The sequence below is a fragment of the Chrysemys picta genome, chromosome 1, assembly GCF_011386835.1.
Source record: "Chrysemys picta bellii isolate R12L10 chromosome 1, ASM1138683v2, whole genome shotgun sequence".
Taxonomy (NCBI): Eukaryota; Metazoa; Chordata; order Testudines; family Emydidae; genus Chrysemys; species Chrysemys picta.
Window position 1 is genome coordinate 279,692,008 of NC_088791.1, and position 26,129 is coordinate 279,718,136.

Here is a 26,129-nt window from a genome sequence, read left to right on the forward strand (position 1 = left end):
TATTTTTTTCCCATCAGAGCACAGCTATAAAAGCACTGAGACAGCAACGTTAACAGGATATATTACAATGCATAGGTCAGAGAGTTGAGCTTTTATCTTTTACATTGTCTGAGGTTGCCACTTCCATGCAATTCTGTATAGTAATACCACTATATATAGCAAAGTGCATTTCTTAGCCATGCAGGTTTTGAAATGGATATTCAAGTACTTTTTATTAAAATATGTTGATAGATATTAAATATCATACTTCATGTGGTAGAGTTAGATATGGTAGTTTTACAAGATTATTTGTGCATTAAACTAAAACAGAATAATTTCACACACTATATCTTCTATGAATATCATTTATAATTCCCTAGTTGGATCAAATTGTTTTAATATTCCCCAGGTTCAGTTTACTAGGACTTTATGATACCATGCAAATAATGCCAGAGCTCTCATTTGTAAAGCTGCCTCATAAATGTATTGTTGTGCCACACTGATGGCTAGTCAATGTGTATGGGCCTTATTGGAGTGGCAACCACGAAGATGCCAAAGAGAGCAAAGAAAATGCCAGTGGCAGAGAGAGGGTTTTGGAAGAGATGTTAACCGTGCTCCAAAGTACATTAAGAGCTCTGTGAGACAGGTATCTTCTCAGGCTCTGAAGCTAGTAAGCCACACAAGAGAGGGAGTCCCCCTACATAACTTAGGAAATCAACCAGGGTGGACCTGTCAGCCAAGACAGGCTGGCTAGGGCACAACACATGCTGGCTTGTCTCCTGTGTGCCTTAGGGGATCTGAAGTGTTAGATGTGCTTGTCTCACCTACTTCCTACACTTTCCTAAAGCACCTCCTACTGTAAGTATCACCTATTTCTACTGTGTTTCTTGGTTTTAACTTTAATAGCTTCCTGGCTTCAGCCCCTTGTGAACACTTTCCCTACACTTCTGGCCTGATTTTCATAAACAACTCCTCTCCTCTGTGCTGCTATGCTATGTCCCCTGTAGGGAGAAGGGAAACTTAGCAATTACTTGACACATGTTGGGGCCAAGTGTGGTTTCTATACTGCACTAGGACAGTATATGAAGAGGAGGAGGCAAGCCAGTTTGGTGCTGGTTTGGAGGAGGTGGTGATTCAGCAGTGTGCTGGATCTTGTTTCATAATTCTGGGGCCTTGTCATCTAATTTAGATCTCAGAAAGTACATTATTATGGTATATTACAGTAGTGCCCAAAGATATAGTATGGTACTGCCCAAAGGCCAGCAATGGGCCTAGGGCTCCAGTGTGCTGGATCATACACAAACATAGAAAAAAGGCAATCCCTGTCCTGGAGAGCTTACTCCATAATGTTATTTTGTATAGCATCTTCCCTAGAAACTGCATCCAAATACATTTTACAGAGTTAAAATACAGCCACAATTTAGGCCCTGATACTGCTCCCCTTTGACTTCATGGCAACTTTTGCTATGCCTTTCAATGGGAGCAACACTGGGCTTTAAAAAAATTGATTAAATCTTTGCTGGTTCCACTAAGGTGTTGAAGAAATAATGTATATTGCTGAATTCTGTGGTTTAGTGATTTGGCTTTATGTATTTACAGTGTCACTTATGCTTCAGCTTAAATTATTCATATTAATACTTCATAATATATAGAGTGGGTCAAAATGGTAGAAAACCTTATGAAAAAAATCCAAAATTCTAGGCATGATTTTTATATTAAATTTTTGAAAAAGGTCATGCACTCAGTAAGCTAGTCAAAAAAAACAGCACAAGCATTCACCTTGAGGCTGTTTTAACTGAAATCAAAAGGAAAAACTGGCTTCTAGCAACCCCAAGGGTTGGAGGAGTACAGTTTGCCTAAAGCCACCATTAGCCTGGCATATCTGCGGAGCTTAAATAATATTTATATGTCATAGAGTCTATCTTGGTATATCCAAGAGTCCTCAATCAGGTCATACAACCATTTTGTGCTGGGGACTGTACAAATGTAAAGCCATCCCCAGCCCAAAAAGTTCAAAAGATCTAAGCCATTATCAATGTACTTACTATATATTCACTCCATACTAGGGACATGGGGAGGGGTATGTGTTGGGAGAGAGGCTCAATGATTTTGTATCATAGCTGGAGGTCCTACCTTTGGACGCTTGTACTAAGACCAATGGTTAGATGAACAAATAACTTCCGAATTTCTAAACATAGACCTCTGTTTCCTTAAAATCGCTTTTCATTTGAATTTACCCAATTTTCTGCAAGATGTATTTTTTATTTTTATCTCAGGGATTAAATGCAACAGTTTGTTATGATACAGAGACTTGTCTTCTCCCCACATATGGAATTTCTTTTCTGACTGTAGCCACTGAGCAATATGATTCAGTCCCAGATCAGTAATAGCTTTATTTTACATAAAAATGTCCCAATTTTAAAGTCTGGAATGCTGTGGCTCCATAGGGCTACAAAGTAGCACCTAGCTGAATGGGATGGGGCAACCCGATACTCGCTTCTAGCCTTGGTAAGGCTAGAGAGTCCACCTTTTAAAAGGTTTCAGAGTAGCAGCCATGTTAGTCTGTATCCGCAAAAAGAAGAACAGGAGTACTTGTGGCACCTTAGAGACTAACAAATTTATTAGAGCATAAGCTTTCATGGACTACAGCCCACTTCTTCGGATGCATCCGAAGAAGTGGGCTGTAGTCCATGAAAGCTTATGCTCTAATAAATTTGTTAGTCTCTAAGGTGCCACAAGTACTCCTGTTCACCTTTTAAAAGCAAGTGATTTTTTTGTTGTTGACAAAATATTTTAAAATTTTGTATGGCTGAGCCCTGCACTGCTAGACCAATGGCAACCAAGACACCTAGCTTTAGATGTGGAGGGTTATTAAAAATAGTTCCAATAAAATATTTTAAAACTCAGTTAATACTTTTCAAAATAGTTTTTTCCCCCCTGTAACAAGTGGCATATTTACAATACACCAGGGTGTGTTATAAACGTTTCACTACCTCTCATTTGGGATGAACCGCATTACTATATAATGCACCATTCCCAAACTCAGGCTGATAAAACCACCTTAAATCCAGAGCATTCTGTGTGTGTGTGTGTGTGTGTGTGTGTGTGTGTGTGTGTGTGTGTATGTGTGTGTGTGAGAGAGAGAGAGAGAGAGAGAGAGAGAGAGAGAGAGAGAGAGAGGAGGAGGAAAGTCTATAAAGATATAATATTTTTGTATGTTAAGATACTGTGTAGTTGTTTTTTTTTTAAATTCTTTGCAAATTTACTTGATAGGTACTGTAACGAGGGGTACTGGGCAGGAGCGGCGCCAGGGTTTTTGGCACCCTAGGTGGGGGTGCTTCCACGCTCCCGGTCGTCGTCGTCAATTCTGCGGCGGGGGGGGGGTCCTTCCGCGCTCCCGGTCTTCGGGGCACTTTGGCGGCGGGTCCCAGAGCGAGTGAAGGACCCGCCGTAGAATTACCGCCAAAGACCCGGAGCGCGGAAGGAACCCCCGCCACCGAATTGCTGCTCCCTCAAATCCTGGTGCCCTAGGCGACTGCCTAGGTCGCCTAAATGGAAGCACCAGCCCTGGTACTGGGAGTGCTGCTGCACCCCCCTGGCTTGAAGTAGTTATAATAACCCAAATACATGGTTTCCGCCTTTCAACTCCCACTATAAAACTTGTTCCAGCACCACTGGTTTACTTCGATGAATATTCAAGCTATAACTAAGTGTAATTTACTCTCTCTGCTGATTCTCTACTAGTGCTGGAATATAAATCAATAGCATATAATGAAATCCAGCATTCTAATCCTCCATGAATGAATGCCCAAAGTGCTTGCTTAAGTATTTTGCTGAATTGAGGCCTAAAAGACCAACCTTATAAAGTGTAGTGAAGCTTCATCTCCCATTGAAGTCAATGACCTCAGTGGGAGGTGAGGGCACTCAGCATCTCACAAAAGAGCTGCACAGGGCAATGGGATTACCACACACTATCCTGAGGACTAGCTTTTAATTTCTGAGAGTTCAGAAAACTTCAGTTAAACTTTATTTCAAATACAGAAACAACCTATTGGACAATAATATACATTTAAGTGACTGCAATCAGAAGACAATTTCTTTTTTTCAATATTGAGTACTTAAGTTCCCAAATACACACAAATGATGGGATGAAACTCAGATCAGTTGGGAAAAAACAATGAATGAATGTTTGTGGCAAGTATGTTTTCCGGAGCAATACATTCCCTGCTGTCGTTTTCTGCTATTGATTTTTCCAAATTTTGAAAAGATTTGTTTTTGAGCAAAAAGAAAATCTATAGCCATCTATGATTCCATGAATTATTATTCAAGAAGCAAAATGTCATCTTGTTATCAAGAAAAATGTTGTAGTGTTTCTGAAAAGGTGCATATTGAAGGAAACTGTCAAGAACAAGTACATACAAAATACTGTTATGCATTTCATTACACCCTCCACCCCTCTGTCTTATAATATTTATTTTAAAAAAATCATGACAACTCTGGGTTAGGCAGCTAGTTGTATCAACAGGCTAGTTGATACAATTGTGCTAGTACTGTACTGTATTGAAATATTCCTACCTCAGAAAACACAAAGATCATAAATAACATTTGTGTGCAAAAAGAATGCTCCTAGAAATATAAAAAATAAATGCATTTGGAGGCATATATTAATATAATTAAATATACCATGATACCTTGAATTCACCAGTGGCACATAGAAGCAAACAAACAAGATATAGTGAGAAAACATGAATATGATATGCTTCAATATTGAATCCAAACAAGATTTAAAGCTATTGTGTGTGATTAAATCTTTCAACCAGGGATCATTAAATAGATTACATTTCAGCTGATTTTCTGGTTGATATTTGAAATTGAACTAGTTACACAAGCACTTTATATACACAGTAAGAATGACAAATCAGGACGAGTCATCATCGTTATGTCACATTAAATGCATGTGAAACTTTTTGAAGAATTTTATGTTAAGCAATTTATTGATGCTTTTGCGGCATTTATAGCCACAAGGTAAATGTTAAGAGAATTTATCATATACCATTGAGATTTCTCATGTATGTTTTAAGACTGGCCTGAATTTCTGTTTCTTATGCCCTCTTACACCAGAAATCCCTTCCAATCCCAACAGTCCATTCAAGCACTCCTCTTCGTAGTCTCACACTTCTTCCCAGAGTTCTTATTTTATCTTTCTCGTCATAGACTCAGTATAAAAAAATAAAAGAAAATTGCATACCACCCAGGATGTACATGTTACTAACCAAAGTAACTGCATGGTCTTTATTGTAGTCATACTCATCTTTCCTCTCTGCTGCTTCAAAATGTTTTTGCCACCTTCAGCATTTCATTGTGTATTCAAGGTTGAGACTTTTCATAAAAACAAGGGTAGCAGGGTTTCAGACCTGTGATTGTAAGCACTTTAGGATAGTATCAGGGGGTAGCCGTCTTAGGGCAGGACTTCACTATGGGGGGGGGGAGGGGTTGATTTAAGATACGCAAAGCTATTCGCGTAGCTGAATTCGACGTATCGGAGCTGACTTACCCCGCTGTGAGGACGGCGGCAAAATCGACATCTGCGGCTCCCCGTCGACGGCGCTTACTCCCACCTCCGCTGGTGGAGTAAGATCGTCGATTCGGGGATCGATTGTCGCGTCCCGATGAGACGCAATAATTCGATCCCCGAGAGATCGATTTCTACCCGCCGATTCAGGCGGGTAGTGTAGACCTAGCCTTAGTCTGTATCCACAAAAACAACAAGTACAGTGGTGCCACTGGACTCCTTGTCACTTTAGGATAGAGACACCCTCTCCTTGCTTTGTTGGTAAAGCACCATACACGGTTATGGGACTGCATAAAAAGTTGTATTAATAATATTTGGCTGCTTCAATTTATGGCAGGGTATGGATAGTCCAGGAGCACATACTTGCACACATTCCTCTCATGGTTCTGAATTGTGCTGTGGCACTTCTTGGCCGCAATAGAGGATCTGATTCATTGGGAATATAGAACTAATGTACAATAATAACACCTATGCAGTCACAAGGAAGATTGGGGAAACTATTTATTGGATAACTATTTGGTGTCAAGATACAAAGAGAAGAAATTGCTACTAAAAAGCTAGGGAAGGTATGGTTATTCAGGATCGAAAAATATATTGCAAAGAAGAGAATGCTTGCAGATGATTACACTTCTAAACTGAACTGCCCAAGGAGACTCATGAAGGACACACATCTGGTATATAAGGAAGATATTTCTAAGCAATATGTTTAGCTACTCAGTTGTTAACTTTCGAATTATAATAAAGTTGTAATAGTTATACATTAAATGAATTTATATCAGCTTTGATAAAATAAAGACAATCTCTAATGAAAATGTTGTTAATGCTGTAAAGTCAGTGACTGCTAAACAACTGATGAGAGAGCAGTTTAACTACCTTCTTGTTACCCTGATTATTCATGTCTTTTTTAATTGTAAATCAGTCTTTTGACAGAAGATTTAGTAAATATGATTCACATTTGTATTCAGTCAGCTGAAACTTGGTTAATCAAAATGATAACATGAGCTAAATAAACCTCCCCTTTACTGTAAATGTCAGTAATGGTGTCACGTCATCAGCCTGGTAGTAATCTTCACAGTCATCTTGCACCAATAGTTCATGTGTTTTACCATGGATTCTATGAAATATGGATTTGAAGAGTTATATTTTCATATAATTCACATGATCTAAACACAGGTTTAAATTTGTTAATCTAGCACACACAGCGGTTGTCCTTTGGTAAGAGTCCTGTCTAGCCCTGTACATTATAGACTAAAATTGCAGAGTCAGATTCTATTACCCTTACTTTCACTGAGTAATGTTTTACCCCAGGAGTAATATAGAAACAAGTGCAACAACTCACAGAGTAAGATATTACTCAGTGTGACAAAGGGTGATAAAATCTTCCCTTCCCTGATGGGCATTGGGAATTTACCTGCATTGATCTCAATAGGCAACACAGAGCTAAATCACTGTACACATGATTGAAAAGTTACCCTTGTATGTTCAGATTCTTTTACTATTATATCTAATAATATAATGAGAGCACAAGACACCAGTCAGCACACAGCTGACTTTTTTTTCCCAGACAAATGGGGTTAACAAAGATCACCGCTGTCAACTCAAGGAGATGAAGTAGATGATATAATAGGATTTTGGTATCTCTATTTTTATTTTCTCTCTCTTCATATACATATATATTTCAAAACAAATATTGCAGTAATCTTAAATCTTTACCAGTAGTGTAGCATGCACTAATGAACAGCTCTACAAGAACATATGTGCATATTGACATGTGTGTTAGGGATGAATCTGTAAAGAAGCATATTTCCATCTTCAGAGCAGCTGGTATTATACGATTTTACATAAGAATTGGCATAGTCGATAACACCACTGGCCCATCTGATCCAGTATCCTGTCTCTGACTATGGCCAGCACCAGATGATTTAGAGGAAGGTGGGAAGAAATGCTGTGGTATAATCTGATGCCCAGGAGAGTCTCCTCCTACCCGCTAATAGTTAGGAATAGGCTTAAGTCTTGACTCATGAAGTTCTGTAACTCTTCTAAAACTTTTTACTGTTTAGTAAGTAGGGTATTCTTGTTATCCAGGTAAATGTTCACTCCATCTTTGAATCTTAGTCAGTTCCTGGCTTCAATGTTACAAGCAAACATTTCAAAATTGATTTTAAAAAGCCTTTTACAACAAACATATCACATGCTGTTGACTTCTCAGGAGCTTCAAATTTAGCTTTGAATTAAATGAGGAGCACAGACAGTAATGGAAAAGTGTACTACTGTAAACTATAACATTCATTATTGCTATTAATAAGACAATGCAGTAAGCATCCATGATGCTGGACCATACGTGAGCTAAGAATTGCAACTAACTCACTGACCCAAAAGCTTACCATGTAATGGCATTACATTGTATATATATATAGGTATATATATGGTATGTATACACCATTGCATGGTATATACATAGGTATATACATAGGTATAATATAGCACAGTTTTGTCCAGAACAAAAACACAGAGTGACATAGAGTGATCAGAGTAATATGCACTATGAACCAAGTGAATTTTTGGAAAGTTTTCGAGAAAAAGGAGGGAGGGAGGTTGATGTTAGGACACTTGTTATGGGTAAATAATAAAGCACTTCAGCTAATTTAAGAGACATAGCTGAAACTGGGGAAATGTTGGCTTTAATTTTCAAAACTGATTAGTGATTTTGGGTTGCCTTGGTTTTGGGTACCCAACTTGGGATGCCCTAAAAAAGCTGGACTTGCAGAGGGCAAGTGTTCAACACTTTCTGAAAAATCAAGCCTCTTTGTGGGTTTCACGTTGTTCATCCAAAAATGGAGGCATTCAAAAATTTTTGAAATTGTAGCCTTATATATACATATAAATTTCAATAATGTTGTTCTAACTGTGGCTGGCACGGTACAAGACAAAAACAAATCATGAGACCTGACCCAGACATCTTGCAATCTAAATACCTACATATAATTATACTAAAATCTGTCACTTTGTTGTTTGGGGGGCGGGGGGGGGGAGGGAAGAGCCCCCAAAGCAATATTGTTTGTAGGACATCCTCCCACAAAAATGTCTGAAGACCCACCTGGGAGATCAGCAGCAGCAGCAAACTAACCTGGGAAGAACATTTTAATTATCTGCACCTCTTTAGTTTGGAAATCAGGATAAAAATATTTTCAGGTCAAGCTCTCTCATAGGACTTCTTGTACATCCAATGACAGAGTGAATACTCTGTTTCAAAACTCTGGCTAAATTACTTGCTTAAGGCTACAGAAAGAATCAGTGACTGGGCTGCTTATACAAATGAAGAGTTCCTAGTCACTCATCCTGACCTCTGACCTCTAGACCATTCCTCTTTAATACATTCTTCATAGGAAAGGAAAACGTTATATTAGTAAAACATTTAAAGTTCTTTGCTATCTTCAGACACTTATTTTATTTAGTGATTTTTTTTTCTGATACATTGAATTCTGTGCAGTGTTCTTTTACACAGATTTTTATAAACTAATAACATAATGGTAGCACTTTGACCTGCATGGTACATACATTACATTTTATTTTGGCCAATGTGAGTTTTTGTATTAATTAAGTGAAATGATCAGAGTCTGAATGATAATAGGCTGCAATGTAGAAGAAATTATTTGTGTGTTGGAATCAAATTTTCCCTCTAGTTGTCTTTTGAAACACATCACTGTTATTTCTAAGAATCCAAAATTGTGTACCATTGCTGCATATCATTTTGATGAAAAGAATGAATTCAGAAGGGAGCACTACTGCTGCTGACAGTATACCACAGACGAGAACCTGGGCTTATTTTGAAGAGTTATCAAATAAGAACAAAAGACAATATACGCTGCAAAAAGAGTAGAGCTGAGTTCATAAGTTTGCCTCTGGCAAACCAAATGTTCACTTCAGATTTGCTATTGATTTGCCACAGTATGGGACTATAAAAGCTGGAAAAAATCTTTGATCATATTTTATCCCTTTGGGAACTAACTGTGCCTAATGTAATATCATCCGCTATTTGAGAGGGGGAGAATGGATTCCAGAAAGCATCAAACCCATTTGAACATTATTGAACTAAAATTTTCAGAATTAAATCTTCTGCAGTTGGAGTGCCATGGAAACAAGGTTCCCTGTAGGCCCCATCTATGATATAGCTAGAACTATGATGTATAAATAGGTTTTGACATGGCTCAGCTACTAGTGCAAAGGGAAGAAGATTGTGGGTGTTTTTCATATGGTTCATTGTGTCTTGGCATGTCCTCCCACATGGAATCATGGGATGTAGCAGGATAGGCTCACCTGCTTACAAGAAAAAGTAAGCTGTGCCATCCACATAGCAGAAGAACATTGCTAAAACGTGGTTGTAGGCTATTCTGTTACAGCTCTGTTTACAAGCAGAGGCATAAAATAGTGAGTCTGCATAATTTGGAACTAAGTAGTGTATGAAAACACATTATTTATACAGTCAATCATGTCACAGATTTTTACTGAGTTCATTGTGAAGACAAAGGGAGAGGGAGTCTGAATGCAGATCCCTCTTTTCACCTCCCCCCCATCCATTCCACCAACCAGACCCACTGTATGTCAGAGGCAGCAAGTGAAGTAGGAAGAAGAGAAAAAGGAAAGTGGCAGTGGAAATATTATTAAAAGTAGAGTGTCTGAGTAGCCATGAAATAAAATCATACCTGATAGTTGAGAGAAGTTCTTGAGGAAAAAATGATTTTGGCGAAAATGGGTGTGATGGGACCACATATCATAAGGGAAAATGAAACCCAGAGTCACGGGACTGGTGTTTCATCTTGCTTTCAAACCAGAATGTAGCTGGCCAATATAGTGCATATGCCCAGAATTCATTGTATGCACCATCAGGTCCAACACTGACACATAAAGGAATATGAAAATTAAACTAAACAGCAGACCGAGACAAGCAGACAAATTTCCAAAGCCACCAAGAGCTCCAAAATATTATATTGGCATTTGTACGAAAAGTGGCTATCAGGAAAAGAGGTGGAGAGATATGGCAGAGAGTCAGTGAGAATAGGGGGCATTTTGGGAACTCCCCACTCTCTGGGAGATGCGAGTGCCCTTTTTGAACTTTAAATATTCAGATTAAAGATGAGCAAAGATTTGAATTGGTTCTTATGTTTACTGAACTTCACGTATTTCTCATAAAAGTATAATGGCTACTGTTGCTTTGCTTTGCCACGTGGATGAATTTACATCAGTCAAGTGGTGTAGAACAAATGAAATCTTAGTGACAGAACTTTTTCACTGAATAAATGTTCTTTGGTTTGAAAATAAAATTACCCTGCTTTACTTTGGCATTCATTTTCTATATATACAAAGGAAAAGTAGAAGACCTTTATTCTCTGACTATATTATGTTCCACTGCTATTGTCTTTTTTACATTATATATTGTTAATATGATCCTGTGTCAAGTGTTTTTCTGCAATTATTCTGTGGGAATTGAAGTGTGGAAGTGATTTTGGTTTTGGCTCACTACTGATAAACAGTAAGCCAAATATAGTAAATGTTCTGCTGTTGTTACTAAGAAGGAGAAATTATTTCTACTTACTGGATATATCAATTGTTCCTGTTATGCCTGACTAACTAATTATTTATTTGAGAAAATTACTCCTTTCCTGTAAAAAATGACACACACAAGATGAGCTCAGCTAATTTCAATTCAATAACCTCCATATTTCAAGAAGAGTCTCTCAAGTAAAAAGGCTATCATGTCTCACCAGATCCAAACCATCTGTGCTAAAAATGGATTTGAGAGCAAAATATCTTAACAGTCTAATGTTCCTCCTATAGTACAAGAGTTATCTGTCATTGCTGATAGGATTGCAAGTGCAATTGGCTTTATTTTTCTTTTCATGAAGTAAAGATTATCCTGCAACAAGGTACATCCAATTGAAATACACAGGGAAAAATATCCAAAACTGACACAGAAGCACTACTGTTACTGATTCAAAAAGTATTTTTATGTCTATAGAATAGACTGTCATAAGAACATAATAACTACCAAGCTAGAGCAGATTAATGGCCCTTTCTCTGACAACAGTCAATATAGAATGTGTCACAGAAAAGCATAAAAACATTGCAATGTGTCTAATGCTTCATTTATTAACTCATGAAGTTCTTACTAATGAACCACCATTATTGAAAAATGTAATACTTAAATAGGTAATCTATAAACCTGCTCCAGTCTAGGTATTAATCTAAGACTGTGTGTCATGTAAGATGAACTGCCCCTAAAATCAACTGTACAATGTAAAAATACTTCTACTGCAAAATAGGTCTGTGCAAAATATTGTATTAGAACCCAAGCCTAGTCAAAATCAGGGTCCTTTATCTTCTTCCCTGTGTGCCCTCCTCCCACGCAGTGTGAGAATCCCTAGGGGCATTTATTGGTTCTCTATTTTCCCTTTGTTGAAGAACACAGTAAAGTGTAAAATATGCAGATTAGATGTTTGGTTAACATGATATAGGTTAATAGAAAGTAAATAAGAATATAAGAATGGCCACACTGAGTCAAGTCAAAGGTCCATCTAGCCCAATATCCCATCTTTCAACAGTGGCCAATGCCAGGTGCACCATAAGGAACGAACAGAACAGGTAATCATCAAGTCATCCTGTTGCTCATTCACAGATTCTGGCAAACAGAGGCTAGGGACACCATTCCTGCCCATCCTGGCTAATAGCCATTGATGGACCTATGTGTATATTTCAAATTACCAAGTCACGTAGGGCTGGTATGTGGATGCATCTTTTCCCACAGAGCTAAATTTCATAAGGAAAATTAATCTATGCACCATTCAGAAAAGATACACTCTAAAGGATCCCATGTGTAATATGTATGGAAACAAACAGATGCACAAGGGTCTGTAGGAAACACATGGAAATGTATTGTTTTTTTTCTGTATGTTTTTTTTATAAGTATAACCAATACTGCAGAGAGTACAGTACTTCACTAAAAGCAATAAGACCTAGCTAGTTTATTACAAATCTTTGATTTTAACATGATAGTTAAAGCTTTTCTTCCTGCGATAGTATTGCAGAGTTTCCTACAGATAGTGTATCTTAATTAACAACACAGTTATTAGGTTTGGGGGTGGTGGAAGCCATGAACTCAGTTGATTTGCTAAATAGACTAGGAAATAATTATCCTGCCTTCCAGTTTCATCTGAGGTAACTTACTTTTTGCTTTGAATTGTGCAGAGAGAAATATTATGTTGGCGATAACTTGAGGACTTTGGATTCATATCCTGTAGTCCCAAAGGGTTATCAAATGTGAATATTTTGCTGCAACTAAGATGTCAAGTGTTTCACAGCTCAGTCCTTAACTACAAGAGCTTAAATCCTAATTTTCCAAAGCAATGCATGGGTATTTAACTGCATTATTCTCGACTTGAAGGGAAGTCAGAAGCTAAATCCCCAGTATATTGATGAAAATGTAAGTATAGAAATCTCTGAAATTCTGAACACAAAAATAGTGAATTTATTTACCAAACATTAAACTTTTTTCTCATTCAATCCCATTTCTAAGTTCAAGCATAAGAAATTAACTGTTGCTGCTTTTTGTGCTGTTTAACAGCAAAACACTTATATCCGTTTAATAAGGATCACTTGTCACAATGAACAAACCACACTTAAGGCTAAAGACCCAAGTCTCTCCATATGACAGGAAAATGCATAATAGTTAAAACTGTACTGAAAATGTGCAGGAATGAGGGCACTGCCATCATCACCCAAACAACTTCTAAATCCTAATCTGTGTTAAACAGCCCAGTATCAAGAGCTGCTTGGAAAAAATCTTCAACAGAACCATTTTCTGTCAGAAAATAAGTTCTGTTGAAATTGAGATGCTTTGTGAAACCACATCATTTTCATTGAAATTTCATTTCAGGGAAACCTGGTGAGGGGGAGTTCCAACTATATTAATATGTTATGACCCATTTTGACATTTTTGAAATGAAAAGCTTTGATTTTTCATTTTGAAATTACTTTTTGTTTTGAATGTTTTATTTTGTATTATATTATAATACAATAAAGGCAATATGGAAATGAAACATTTAGATTTTGTTGAAACAAAATGGTTTGAATGATCCAAAATGGTTTCCCCCCCTAGAATGTTCTTTTACAGAGAATTTCAAATTTGGGAGGTGTGTCAGGGTGGACTAGGTCTGGAGGCCCCCTGCTGGAGGCCTCATGGCCCTGTGTGACCCTGCCCCAGAATAGAGCAGAGAGAAGTCCTCCAGGCAGCCTTGAGTGGCTGCAGAGGAACAACCAATCAGAGGTGCTGATGGAGCAGCAGTCTGGGGCCAGAAGGGCTCTAAGTAAGACAAGCAGAGCCTTTGGTTGCTTTGTGGACTGGCTGGCTGGAAGAGCAGCAGTACTGTGGAGAGCTCACTGCAGGCAGGACTGAAGCCCAGGGAAGGCTGCTGAAGACCGGGTGCCTGGCTGGTGGGAAGAGAAGCAGGACTAGTGGAGGGTCAGTGCAGGCAGGCTGAAGCCCAGGGGGACAGAGTACAGAAACTGCACAGGTCAGTGAGGGTACTGAGATGGTCCCAAGTGGTCTGGTTGAAGACTGAGGCCAGGAAGGCCTGCTGAAACACCATCAGCAGCGGGTAACAAGGTGGGCCCTGGCTCGGTGGTTGAAGAAGGCAGTGCTTCTGGGAGAAGCTTTAGAGCTTTGGCCCCATACCAGGGTCATGATAAGAACTTGAACTGTATATCCCGGAAGGGGTGGGTGGGACAGTGTGTGGGGCTCTGCTGGAGGGCTGAACTGCTGAAGACCTGCCAAAAGAACATCGTACGGGGAGGGGCAAGGAGGGGGGGAGGACACCCCCAAGAGGTGAGTGCCACCCTGATGTATGACCAAAAAACAAAACAGGTTCACACCCAACCAAGAAAAGGGAGCCGTCCACGAGAAGTGGGTGCCACCCCATGAAAAAGAACTGGCTATGCAGGCACTGTCAGCCAGAGGAAAGGGGGCGCTTGTGAGAGGTGGGTACTGACCCTGTTACAGGAAGTTTCACAGTGATTCAGAATGAAACCAAATTTCAAAATCTCACAGTATTTCACAAAATGGAGTTTCTGTCCTCTGCACAATTCTACCAGTGTCTAAAGGGCATGGGTAAACCCTCTCATATACTGGAAATAGTCATTTTCCCATCTGTCTTTCACTATCCGTAGATGTCATTGATATCACTATTATCCTTCCCTTTGCATCCTTAATTCTTAAAATAGTAATTCTTGGAAGGTATGAGATATAACTGGGGATAACTAGAGAACTCACAGAATTAAGGATATTAATGATAAGATTCCATTCCATTCCTTCTGTTAGTCATTACCCAGGAATCCAAACATACTACAGTTATTGAACATTGATTCTTTATTTACAACTACAGCTATCCTGACCTAGTCATTAATTGCTTCTTTAGCTTCACCAGGAAGGGATACAAGCACTCCTTGCTTGCCAATATTTGCCTCCCTCTAATGAACTCCCTTTCTCAAACTCCAAGGATCATCTGATTCTCATTTATTCATCTGCTTAAATCCCATTTACAAGCTTCTTAGATTTTAACTTTTACCCCTGCTCACTCCTCTAGCTCCCACTGAAGACAACAGAATAACGCCCATTGATTTCAATGGCCTTTTTCTTAGGCCTTCAATTCAACTCTCAACATCTTCCCCTTCATCATCTTCAGCAGTCCTAGATCACTTCTAGCATGTCTTAAGAGCAAACAAGCTTGCATCAAACTCCTAATATCATCAAAGCCTCCAGTCAAGCTCCCAGAACTCTTCACCCGCTCAGCTTCTGGCCACAAACTTTCTGGTTTACAACTCTGTCCTAAGCTCATTCATCTGGTGGCAGACACACCTTAGTCACAGTTCCTACCCTGCTTTATCCTTGCTCCTGGGACATGGGGATGGTGGGGTAGTAATTTACTGATGGCCCTTAGCAGCATTCAATTACTAACCTACCAGAACAGCTTAGCCATCAACTAGGGGTTGGAAGAAAGATACTATGATCTCTTCCCTCCACCTGCTCCAATACTTCTGTGCATTGTTGTAGGGATAAGAAACGGAGGGCTTTATGTCCATGCAAGGGAGTAAGAGTTAGACTACGTCTTCACTACCCGCCTGAATCGGTGGGTAGAAATCGATCTCTCGGGGATCAAATTATTGCGTCTCGTCGGGACGCGACAATCGATCCCTGAATCGACGCTTGTACTCCACCAGTGCAGGTAGGAGTAAGCAACGTCGATAGGAAAGCCGCGGAGGTCAATTTGCCGCCGTCCTCACGGCGGGGTAAGTCGGCTAAGATACGTCAAATTCAGCTACGTGAATAACGTAGCTGAATTTGCGTATCTTAAATCGACCCACCTCCCCGTAGTGAAGATGTAGCCTTAGTTCAAGTCAGTTTAGTCCTGTATGATTACTGCTCAGACTCCCCACTTCCCCAAGGTAGTTCAGCTTGATTTCCTGCTTGCCCAGCACAAGTGAAGGTGCAGAGGCCCTATAGCTCTGGCCTGAATTACTAAATGAAAAGTCACTTGCAATATTTCCACTCTGATTTCCTCATTGTCCCTTGAATATACTCATGTAATTGACTGCAGTGCTTTCAGTCAGAATGAATAACTTTTCTCATTAGTCATATCTCTGTTATTCATTATTGTGCCCCAGCTGGTCAATATCTGTTCCATTCTCTAAAGTGATGAACATTTTTAATGATTGGAAAAATTACTACGCCTCAATTTGCTCTCTTGCAAAAGTTAGAGAATTTTTTATCAACTTATTTTTTTTTTTTTTTTTTTTTTTTTTTTTGGTCATTGAGAGTAGAAATGGTTTTCAAGTGAGGATCATGAAGTTCAGTGAGCTTAACTCCAAGCTTCTCCTTTTGCTGTTGCTTGAGCCAATTGTGGGAAATCATCCAGCACTCTCCTCTCACCCACACACTAGGGTGAATCTTTGAATCTACAGGCTCTTGGGGGCTTGTCATGGGGGAATGACTAACCTTCAGTTCGAGCTTTACAGTGCTTTACTGGAGTGTTGAACTCTTCTAGGCCAATGGCATGTAGTAATATAACATCATGAGGGATGGGGGAACTCTATGCTATATCTATTGAACTGCACTTTTAAAGGATTGTATCTTCATTTAGTGTAAATCAGCTCCCCTGACTCCAATGGAAGTATATCAATAGCTAAGGCAGTGCTTCTCAATGCCGCTCCGCCACTTGTTCAGGAAAAGCCACTGGTGGTCCAGGCTGGTTTGTTTACCTGCCGCATCCACAGGTTCGGCCGATCGCGGCTCCCACTGGCTGCGGTTTGCCCCTCCAGGCCAATGGGGGTTGCGGGAAGGGCGGCCAGCACATCCCTCGGCCCGCGCCATTTCCTGCAGCCCCCATTGGCCTGGAGCGGCGAACTGCAGCCAGTGGGAGCCGCGATCGGCCGAACCTGTGGACATGTCAGGTAAACTAACCAACCCGGACTGCCAGGGGCTTTCCCTGAACAAGCGGCGGACCGACTTTGAGAAGCACTGAGCTAAGGAGCTGCACCACCCCATCATTCCACTTCAGTTAAACAAACATTCATTGGTTCAGATTTCCACAAGAATCACCCGTTCAGCCTCAGTTTAGATCTTTCTATCTATATTTTACAATAATATTTCAGTATTTTTGAAAGTGAATGTCACATTTGTCTGCAACCTACCTGGACTATTTCTAAAGTAGAGCTGGCTGAATAGTTAAAATGCATAAATAAATAAAACCCCACACTGATTTACAAATAAAAGTGCCAACTTCCGTTTCCTATAATTCTTGGGGTCAGGTGTTTTCTTTTCTACAATTGCCCAACAACTGTCGTCCATTGGTGAAAATCTCTGAGAATTCAGAAAATTGCACAGATTTTAGCCCAAAGGACCATTCAGTTAAATTTTTTTACTGGAAGAATATAATCCATTCTTGGTATTTAAACTCTCCTGTTTAAAATATTGTAGTCATTCAATCATAGAGTAGAAATACTACTGTCTGACTTAGATGGCCATGCAGCATGAACACGAAACAATTCAGGAAAAAGCCAGAGGTGAATTTTTTTTTTTTTTTTGGCTAAGGTACTTGACAAATATATACAAATAATGAATATAATCAAAGGAAATTAGGATTTTCTACTCAAACAGTGGGCTAAATTCTTGAGGCCACATTCTGGTCTTAGTCACAATCACATTGAATGGAAATTTAAATGCTATTAATGTCAATGGAATTACTTACAGTGTAAAGTCCTATTCAAAATGAGGAAGAGTAGCAAATCAAGCCCCCCTTAATAAATGTTTGCGACAACTCCTGACTATGAAATAGCCCATGGTAAATTTATTGCTGAATCCTTTGGGTAGAATGAAGCTTCAAGCAGCATGAAAATCTAAGGGTTTTTTTGTAGTTGTTGTTGTTTCAGGGTTTTTTTTTACTACAGAAATCAAACTTTGCTTTACTTCCTATATACACACATTTTTGTTTAGTAGCTCCCTTTTTTGTATGTCCAGCTAGCAGCAGTTCATTTACAATTTGATAGCTACAATAAACATAGACTTATGTCTGTCTTTTTGCTCTTAAAAAGCTATTGTAGCTTTTTAAACAGAAATGCTATATGTAGAGAACTAACTTAGCAATAACATTTAAATAAAAACAAGTCAATGTACACTTTTCTTTTCCATCACAGATAAGCAAAAATATAACCATTTATATAGGATCAGATACTACGATAAGCATACTGATCATGTAGTCATTCTTTGTGTGAATCTTCCATTTCAGTCAGTAGAAGCTCCCTGGGAAGAGCAGAAGTCAGGCTTGTAAATGAGATTCATATTTCAAAAGGGACTAGTAACAGTGTTGTTCTATGTTACAATTGCATCTGTCACATTATTGTCAATAGGACTTTTTCTCATTGCCGCCAGAGGATTCAGGGGGCCTGGGGCAAAGCAATTTCGGGGGCCCCTTCCATAAAAAAAAGTTGCAATACTATAGAATACTATATTCTCATGGGGGCCCCTGCAGAGCCCGGGGCCTGGGGCAAATTGCCCCCTCCCCCACCCCAGGCGGCCCTGCTTTTTCTATTGACTCCAATGGGCTGTGGTTTACATCCTAAAATAGAGAAAGTGGAACTCCCATTGACTTTCACGGTCCAAGTTAGCAAACAGTGGGCTTGTCATTGAAACCAAGAAGGAAAAAAGAGGAAGAGAATGGTGCCAAGTAAAGAGCTGAGTGGAGTACTATTAAAAAGACTATCATTATATGAACTGGTAAATTAAACACACACATTCCACAACCGACCTGCAGAACTTGCAATATTACTTAAAGTCAACCTGTATTCTGTTACTTTACCATTGTTATCATTAGAATATAGTTGCTGGGTTTTTTTTGGTGAAAATTAGAATCCACAAAATACAGAATATTTTTCTCCTTTATAGGTGGGATGCAGGAAAAATTTCAAGCTTCTCTCTAACAATATCTGTAGCTTACTAACAGTAGATATTTATGAAGAAGATTTTTCTCATAATAACTCAGTTTCCTTAGATTTAGTTTTAACTCCAATAAATATTTCTGTCTTTTAATGAGATAACCCTAGCCTGATACATGGCATAAAACATATCTTCTCTTTTTCATATATAAAGGTGGCAGCTATAATGTTTATTCTCTGTTCAATAAAAAACCTGGTAATGATGTCCCATTTTTAAATAACTTCTTGGGTTACTACTCTTTTTATGGTACTTTAATATGTTTTCATACCATTGCAATTTCAGTTTTCAGAATGTATTTCATATTCTGCTACTTGGCAATACCCTATGTACACAGCTGGACTGATTTGTCCCATTTTATTATCTGCACTTGATATTTATAGATTTTTCTTTAATGTTCCTCCATTTCCTCAGCCTTCAGACATCCTAAATGGCAATTCTAGTATTTAGATTAGGCATATACTTTAAAGTATCTTGATATGAGCTTACACTATTTAAACACAAAATGCTTTCCATCCAACTGGTATAATAAACCTATTTAAAATAAGTGCCTGTGCAATTTTCATGCATGCAGTATGAAATTCTGGCCCCACTAAAGTCAATGGGAGTTTTGCCAGGATTTGCCATAATGTCTGACTCCCATGGGTGTTCAGCGTCCATAACACTACAATTAACATCAGTTATTATATAGATATATATATGAGATATATATCTGTGTGGCACTGTTAGTTGTAAGATAATCATATTTATCAAACTATAGTAAAACTTTGTGCCCATCACCTGCTCACCTTCTAAGGGCCACAGGATGTTATTGTGGCATCTTTTCCCACTGTCACACCCACCTGCATGCCCATGCAAGGCCAAGAACAATACCATGGTTACCTACATCATTTTCCTTAGCTATAAATGGGAAAGAGAGCAAAGGCAAAAATATTGTCAATTGTACTAAAGCAGCCATGAGTATAGTGGCCTGAGGTAAAGGAGTCAGGAACGCTGGAGTCCAAATTTCAGCTCTTAGACTACTGCGTTTCTGACTCTGCATTTCACAATATTTCCCAAACAATATCAATTTCACATAATCTTATAGTTTTCTCCCTGCTTGAGCAGCGTATTTATCGCAGATCTCTCTACCCATTAACAATTAGCACAAACAAATATCCTTGCTGGCCTGTTTATGTAATCTCCCCCTTTACTCCCTGGGTTACTTGGGAGCAGGCAACGCTCACCTGTGTGCAAGGGCTCCTGATGTAGTTGACAGTAAAGGAGATCCTGAGTATCCTACTGCTGATGTTGGATAGGTAGGAATCCTCTATCCACTACTCTGCTGAAGTCCTTTTATTTGCAAAGGAAGTTAATCTTGGTGGTGCCTCCCTGTGGCTGGGCCCTGTACACACTCCAGGAATAAACTTGAGCTAATCTATGCAATGGGTAGAACTCAAAAAGTACCAATTATAAACAATATACACCCAATACACACTAAGATTTGAATTAATGCCTTTACATAACAACTTAAGAAAACATTAGATAACAGATTGAGATTGATTAAAGTGTCACAGCCAACTTAAATCAGCAGGCAGCACTTCAATAAATGAATTAATAAATACAGTTTGCACCAGTAAATACATTTTAAAAACTTACATTTACACTGTCACAATTAACCGCACCCCTGAGAGCACACTCCTGTGAACATCGAAGTTCTACACACTTGCTTGCGTGATCTACCTTGAAGATCTTGAAGCTGGGGACAGTACTCTGTTGGTCCAGTAAAATAGTCCAGCCCACGCAGCCCAGGCAACAAGAGGCAGAGTAAGTCAAAACTGGGATCACTCCAAGCACAACTCTTCTGAAGACAGAAGTTGTTTTAACCAGAGGCCAGTAACTCTGGATCCTGGTTAGACGACAAAACCACTTTGTCTCTTCTTAGAATCAGCCAACCCCCTAAAGACTTGTCATTACCCGCTTTCCCTTGCAAGCACTTTCCCAAACAACAAAGATGGGGTTACTCACACTGCCTGCATTGCAGGCAACCACAGTTAGTTCTAGGCACAAAAGAGTCTCTTCCCTGGCTCCACTGAAGCCACCAACAGCATCTGAGACTCCTTGCTTGGTTAAAGCCACAGCAGACTCTTAGCAGCAGCTTCTGATTTAGACACAGTTCCACAAAACAATAAAGGATCTCAGCTCCTCTCCAAGAAGGAGCCCACTGCGTGCTCTCCCTGCATCCCCTAGAAGTGGAAGTCTCTCTTCCCCCAGGCAAATGGAGTTGTAGTCTCCCAGGCTGGATTGCCGCACTTAGGATTCCCAGCTGGAACACTTCTAATTAAGTTCAGAGGCCCCTCTTGTAGAGCTTGCGTACACTTAGAAGAAAAGCCAAGGGTGAATAAGCATGAAGCATGTTTCCAAAGCAGTTTGAGAAACTGCATGATCACTAGCAATGCAAGCTATGTATGCTGTGTAAAGTACATAAGAACATAAGAATGGCCATACTGGGTCAAACCAAAGGTCCATCTAGTCTAGTATCCTATCTTCTGACAGCTGCCAGTGTCAGGTGCCCCAGAGGCAATGAACAGAACAGGCAATTACCAAATGATAAATCCCCTGCCGCCCACTCCCAGTCTCTGGCAAACAGAGGCTAAGGACACCACCCCCGCCCATATTGGATAATAGCCATTGATGGACCTATCCTCCATTAATGTATCTAATTCTTTTTTTGAACCCTGTTATAGTCTTGGCCTTCGCAACATCCTCTGGTAAGGAGTTTCACAAGTTGACTAAGAAATTGAAATTGTTGTGTGAAGAAATATTTCCTTTTGTTTGTTTTAAACCTGCTGCCTATTAATTTCATTTGGTTGTGCCCCTTAGTTCTTGTGTTATGAGAAGGAGTAAATAACACCTCCTATTTACTTTCTCCACACCAGTCTTAATGTTATAGACCTCTCTCATATCCCCCCTTAGTAGTCTCTCTTACAAGCTGAAAATTCCAAAACTTATTAATTTATTCTCATATGGAAGCTGTTCCATAACCCTAAGAATTTTTGTTGCCCTTTTCTGAACCTTTTCCAATTCCAATATATCTTTTTTGAGATGGGGCAACCACATCTGCACACAGTATTCAAGATGTGGGCATACCATGGATTTATATATAGACGATATGATATTTTATGTCATATTAGCTATCCCTTTCTTAATGATTCCCAACATTCTGTTTGCTTTTTTGACTACCACTGCACATTGAATGGATGTTTTCAGAGAACTATCCACAATAACTCCAATATCTTTCACTTGAGTGGTAACAGCTCATTTAGACCCTATCATTTTATATGTATAGTTGGGATTATGTGCATTACTTCACATTTATCAACATTGTATTTCAGCTGCCATTTTGTTGCCCAGTCACCCAATTTTATGAGATCCCTTGGTACCTCTTCACAGTCTGCTTTGGCCTTAACTATCTTCAGTAGTTTTGTTTCATCTGCAAATTTTGTCATCTCACTGTTAACTTCTTTTTCCAGATCGTTTGTGAATATGTTGAATAGGACTGGTCCCAGTACAGATCCCTGGGGGACACCATTATTTACCTCTCTCCATTCTGAAAACTGACCATTTATTCCTATCCTTTGTTTCCTATCTTTTAACCAGTCACTGATCCATGAAAGGGCATTCCCTCTTATCCCATGACAGCTTACTTTGCTTAAGAGCCTTTTGTGAGAGACCTCGTCAAAGGCGTTCTGAAAATCTAAGTACACTATATCTACTGGATGACCCTTTTCCACTTGCTTGTTGACCCCCTCAGAGAATTCTGGTAAACCTGGTGCCCCAGGAGCCTGGCAGCCTTTCATTCAGTGAATTGTAAATCCTAGGCACATTACCTTTTGTAAATGGATGGATCTTTTGGACAGTCATGTCTGAGATGGCCTAGACAAGTGTGCTTCCTGTTGAAGTTCAGGAAATGAATTTTGCTTAATCTGAAGTCTAAGGCAGAAATAAATTGTTTGGAAAGAATTTTCACAGATTGAAAAGATGAAATATGTATGATGTCCTTCAGGTATATTTGAAACATTTTTGTATTTTTCTCTAGGAATTACATCATAAAAAGCCCTTGAAGTATAATAGGTATTTATGAGGATGTTATTTCTACCTGAACTGCTATTTAGCACTGAATGAAACATCCTTTCAGCACAACTTCTTCAACTCATTCTAAGATACAATTATAATCAAATGCAGTATCTTTTCACTGTTAAGTATCATATTTGCTCTTTAAAGCCTTTATAAAATGCAATTAGATACTTCATAACTTGAGTAGGTCTTTGATTAAGGGACAATGACCTAATTAGGGTGGTGATGTTTTTTGCAGGTTAAAATTTTAGATAAATGGACAAAAATAGCTAATATAAACAACTTTCAAATTATCCTGAACTATTAGAAATGCTCAAATTCAGGAATGAAATGATGTATTTATAATTAAGAACAAAAGGAGCCATATTATTTGTGTTATTCTGAATTTATTTATGGTCTTTTGATTTTTCTGTTGTATCAATGTCAAAGGATTAAGTGATAAAATGTTTTTATAACATTGTTAAAGTAAATCTGGAGATTGCACATTTACTACATTTTAACATTTTCCACACATGGTACTTAAAAACAAATACAAATAAAGTAGTATGGGATTAAATGCATAGCTATAGACAAAGGGGCATTGATATATATTTAATCATACAATGACATTTTAACAATAGTTAGGCACTTAGGCTCTGATCCTGTTGTTAGAATCACATGGGCAGACCCTTACATCCGTGTGGAGTCCCATGAAAATGGCCAGGGACTGGTATGCACACATTGCACTGCTGCTACAGTTGCTGTAAACCTGTGCCACCCCACTGACTGTAATCTGACATTATTCAGAAATTGAATTAGACCCCACATTTTTAATGCTGGAGGTGACAATCAGTAACCCACTGTTGTCTGGATAGGAAATAAAATTCCTTCTTTCTGCTGATGGAAGGACATGTTCTCTTTCTCCCACAATTTCCCCTCCTAACACATCTTTTCTCCTCTTTGTCATTTTTCTTCTTTCCTTCTTTCACATTTCTTCCATGCTGATAGGTCTCTTTCTTGATCCCAGAAAATTAGAAGAGAGGGAGTGGGAGTCTATAAGTCTGAACATTGTTAACATACATACATGAGAATTATGGGCAGAGAAAATGGACAGAGAAAAATTAGTCAAAAGGTTTTTTTTTATCATTTTAAAACAATGTTCTTATTTTTGTGCTTTTAGCAACCTCAGGTTTTGGGGACACTCTTTACTTTCTGCTTTTTTTTTTCTTTTACGTAATTTTTTACTTTTTCTCCTTCAGCAGAATAGAGGCAGAAGCTGAGATGGTGCATTTGTTGAGCTGGAGGTACTGGCTCAGTCTTTTGATTATCATATTTATGTGTGAACTGTCACAATAACCTCCTTCAGTGTCTTAGAAAATGCACATGGAGTAGTTTTCATCAGCTACACTGTGCATTAGATACTCAATATGGATTATTAATGAGAAGTATGCACAAAACCAGGCAAGCATGGTACTTGACAAAGCACATAAACCAGAGGTTTGTCACTTACAGTCCCTCCCCGCCCATTTCAAATCTCCTTGTCTATTTGGCTGGTCTCCCATTTTGCTACATGCATCTCTTGCACTACCTCCTTACCTTTCAAATTCTGGAACTGATGCCTCTGTAGTTGAGAAGCACAGCAGGAACAGTGAGAAACTGAATTTTAATGTATGGTATTGCTTCAGAAAAACCCTATAAGATGAAAATCTTCAAAGCTGGACCACTACCAAAGACAAAAGAATAGCAATATTCCTACTCACCAAATCAGTGTGTTAGACATCTGCCCAAGTAATAAAATACTGAAATAAAGATCCCATGGCAAACATAAGCAAAGGGAAAGTAAAATTGGAGAAACTCTGGATGTACATTGACAGCAGAGAAAAGGCAGAACCAAAAGAACATTCCACTCCATTCAAAAACCCCAGAGAGGCAATCAGTCAAGATAGTTAAGGTAAAAAAAGTTTCACAGAACCCCACAGAATGCAGAAAGACAGATGCTAAAATGACTCTGAACTACAAAAGCTGTTTGAAAAGCAGACTCCTAAGCACCATTTCATATAAGAGGACAAGATAAGAATATTTTGTACATGAGTTCAAAGAAGAAGTGCAATAGTGACAGTGCTTGTCTGAGAAGTGGTAAGGGAAAAATAAAGAGGTTTATGTTGAGTAGCCCTGGATAGGTTTTCAAAGCACTTGGTGAGGGATGTGATGTCCCTGTAAGTCCTCCATATTGCAACCAGTGAACTCCAGCACTGTTGGAAAAGTAAGTCCAGTTCACAAGCTATTAGGGTTCAGCACAGACTACTAGAGCTTTGCTAATAAAAAAAGCCTTGTTTGCTGTATTTATTTTTGTGCATTTGGATGCAATTGATTTCTTACACTGTAAGGTCTCTGGCACAGGAACTGTCTTCATATTGTCTCTCGTCTAATACCAAGCACATTGTCACTGTTTAACTAACAAACACTAAACAATTCAAAAATTCTTGTGACCTCTTTTTTTAAACAGCTCTAGCACTGAAGTACCTGGGAAGATAAAGATGAATTGGTGGGGATGATGGCTTTTACAGAAAAGTGCCTTTGGGTGTGACAGTGGAAATTGGTTTTGATTGAACTGAGTTATGAGCCTTTAAAAAAAAAAATCACACCTTGTGCATGCTGAGTAGCTTTTTGAAAACCATAGCAGTGTGATCTGCCAATGTTCTAAAGGGAGGTGGCTTGCTCTGTGCATGCATCTGTACTAAAAAAAAATAGACATTTATTTAAGATTTGTGCACTGAGTGCCAGATTCCTTCACATGGGCCTGTCTGAGTTACAATCCTTGTGCTCGATGGATCACAAGGACCGTTTTATCCATCTGCTTCCATTGCCCAAAAGGAAGCAGGGCACAGCAGGACTGCATTCCACCAAGTTGTATGACCATAAACATACTTTTTTGGGGGGGAGGGA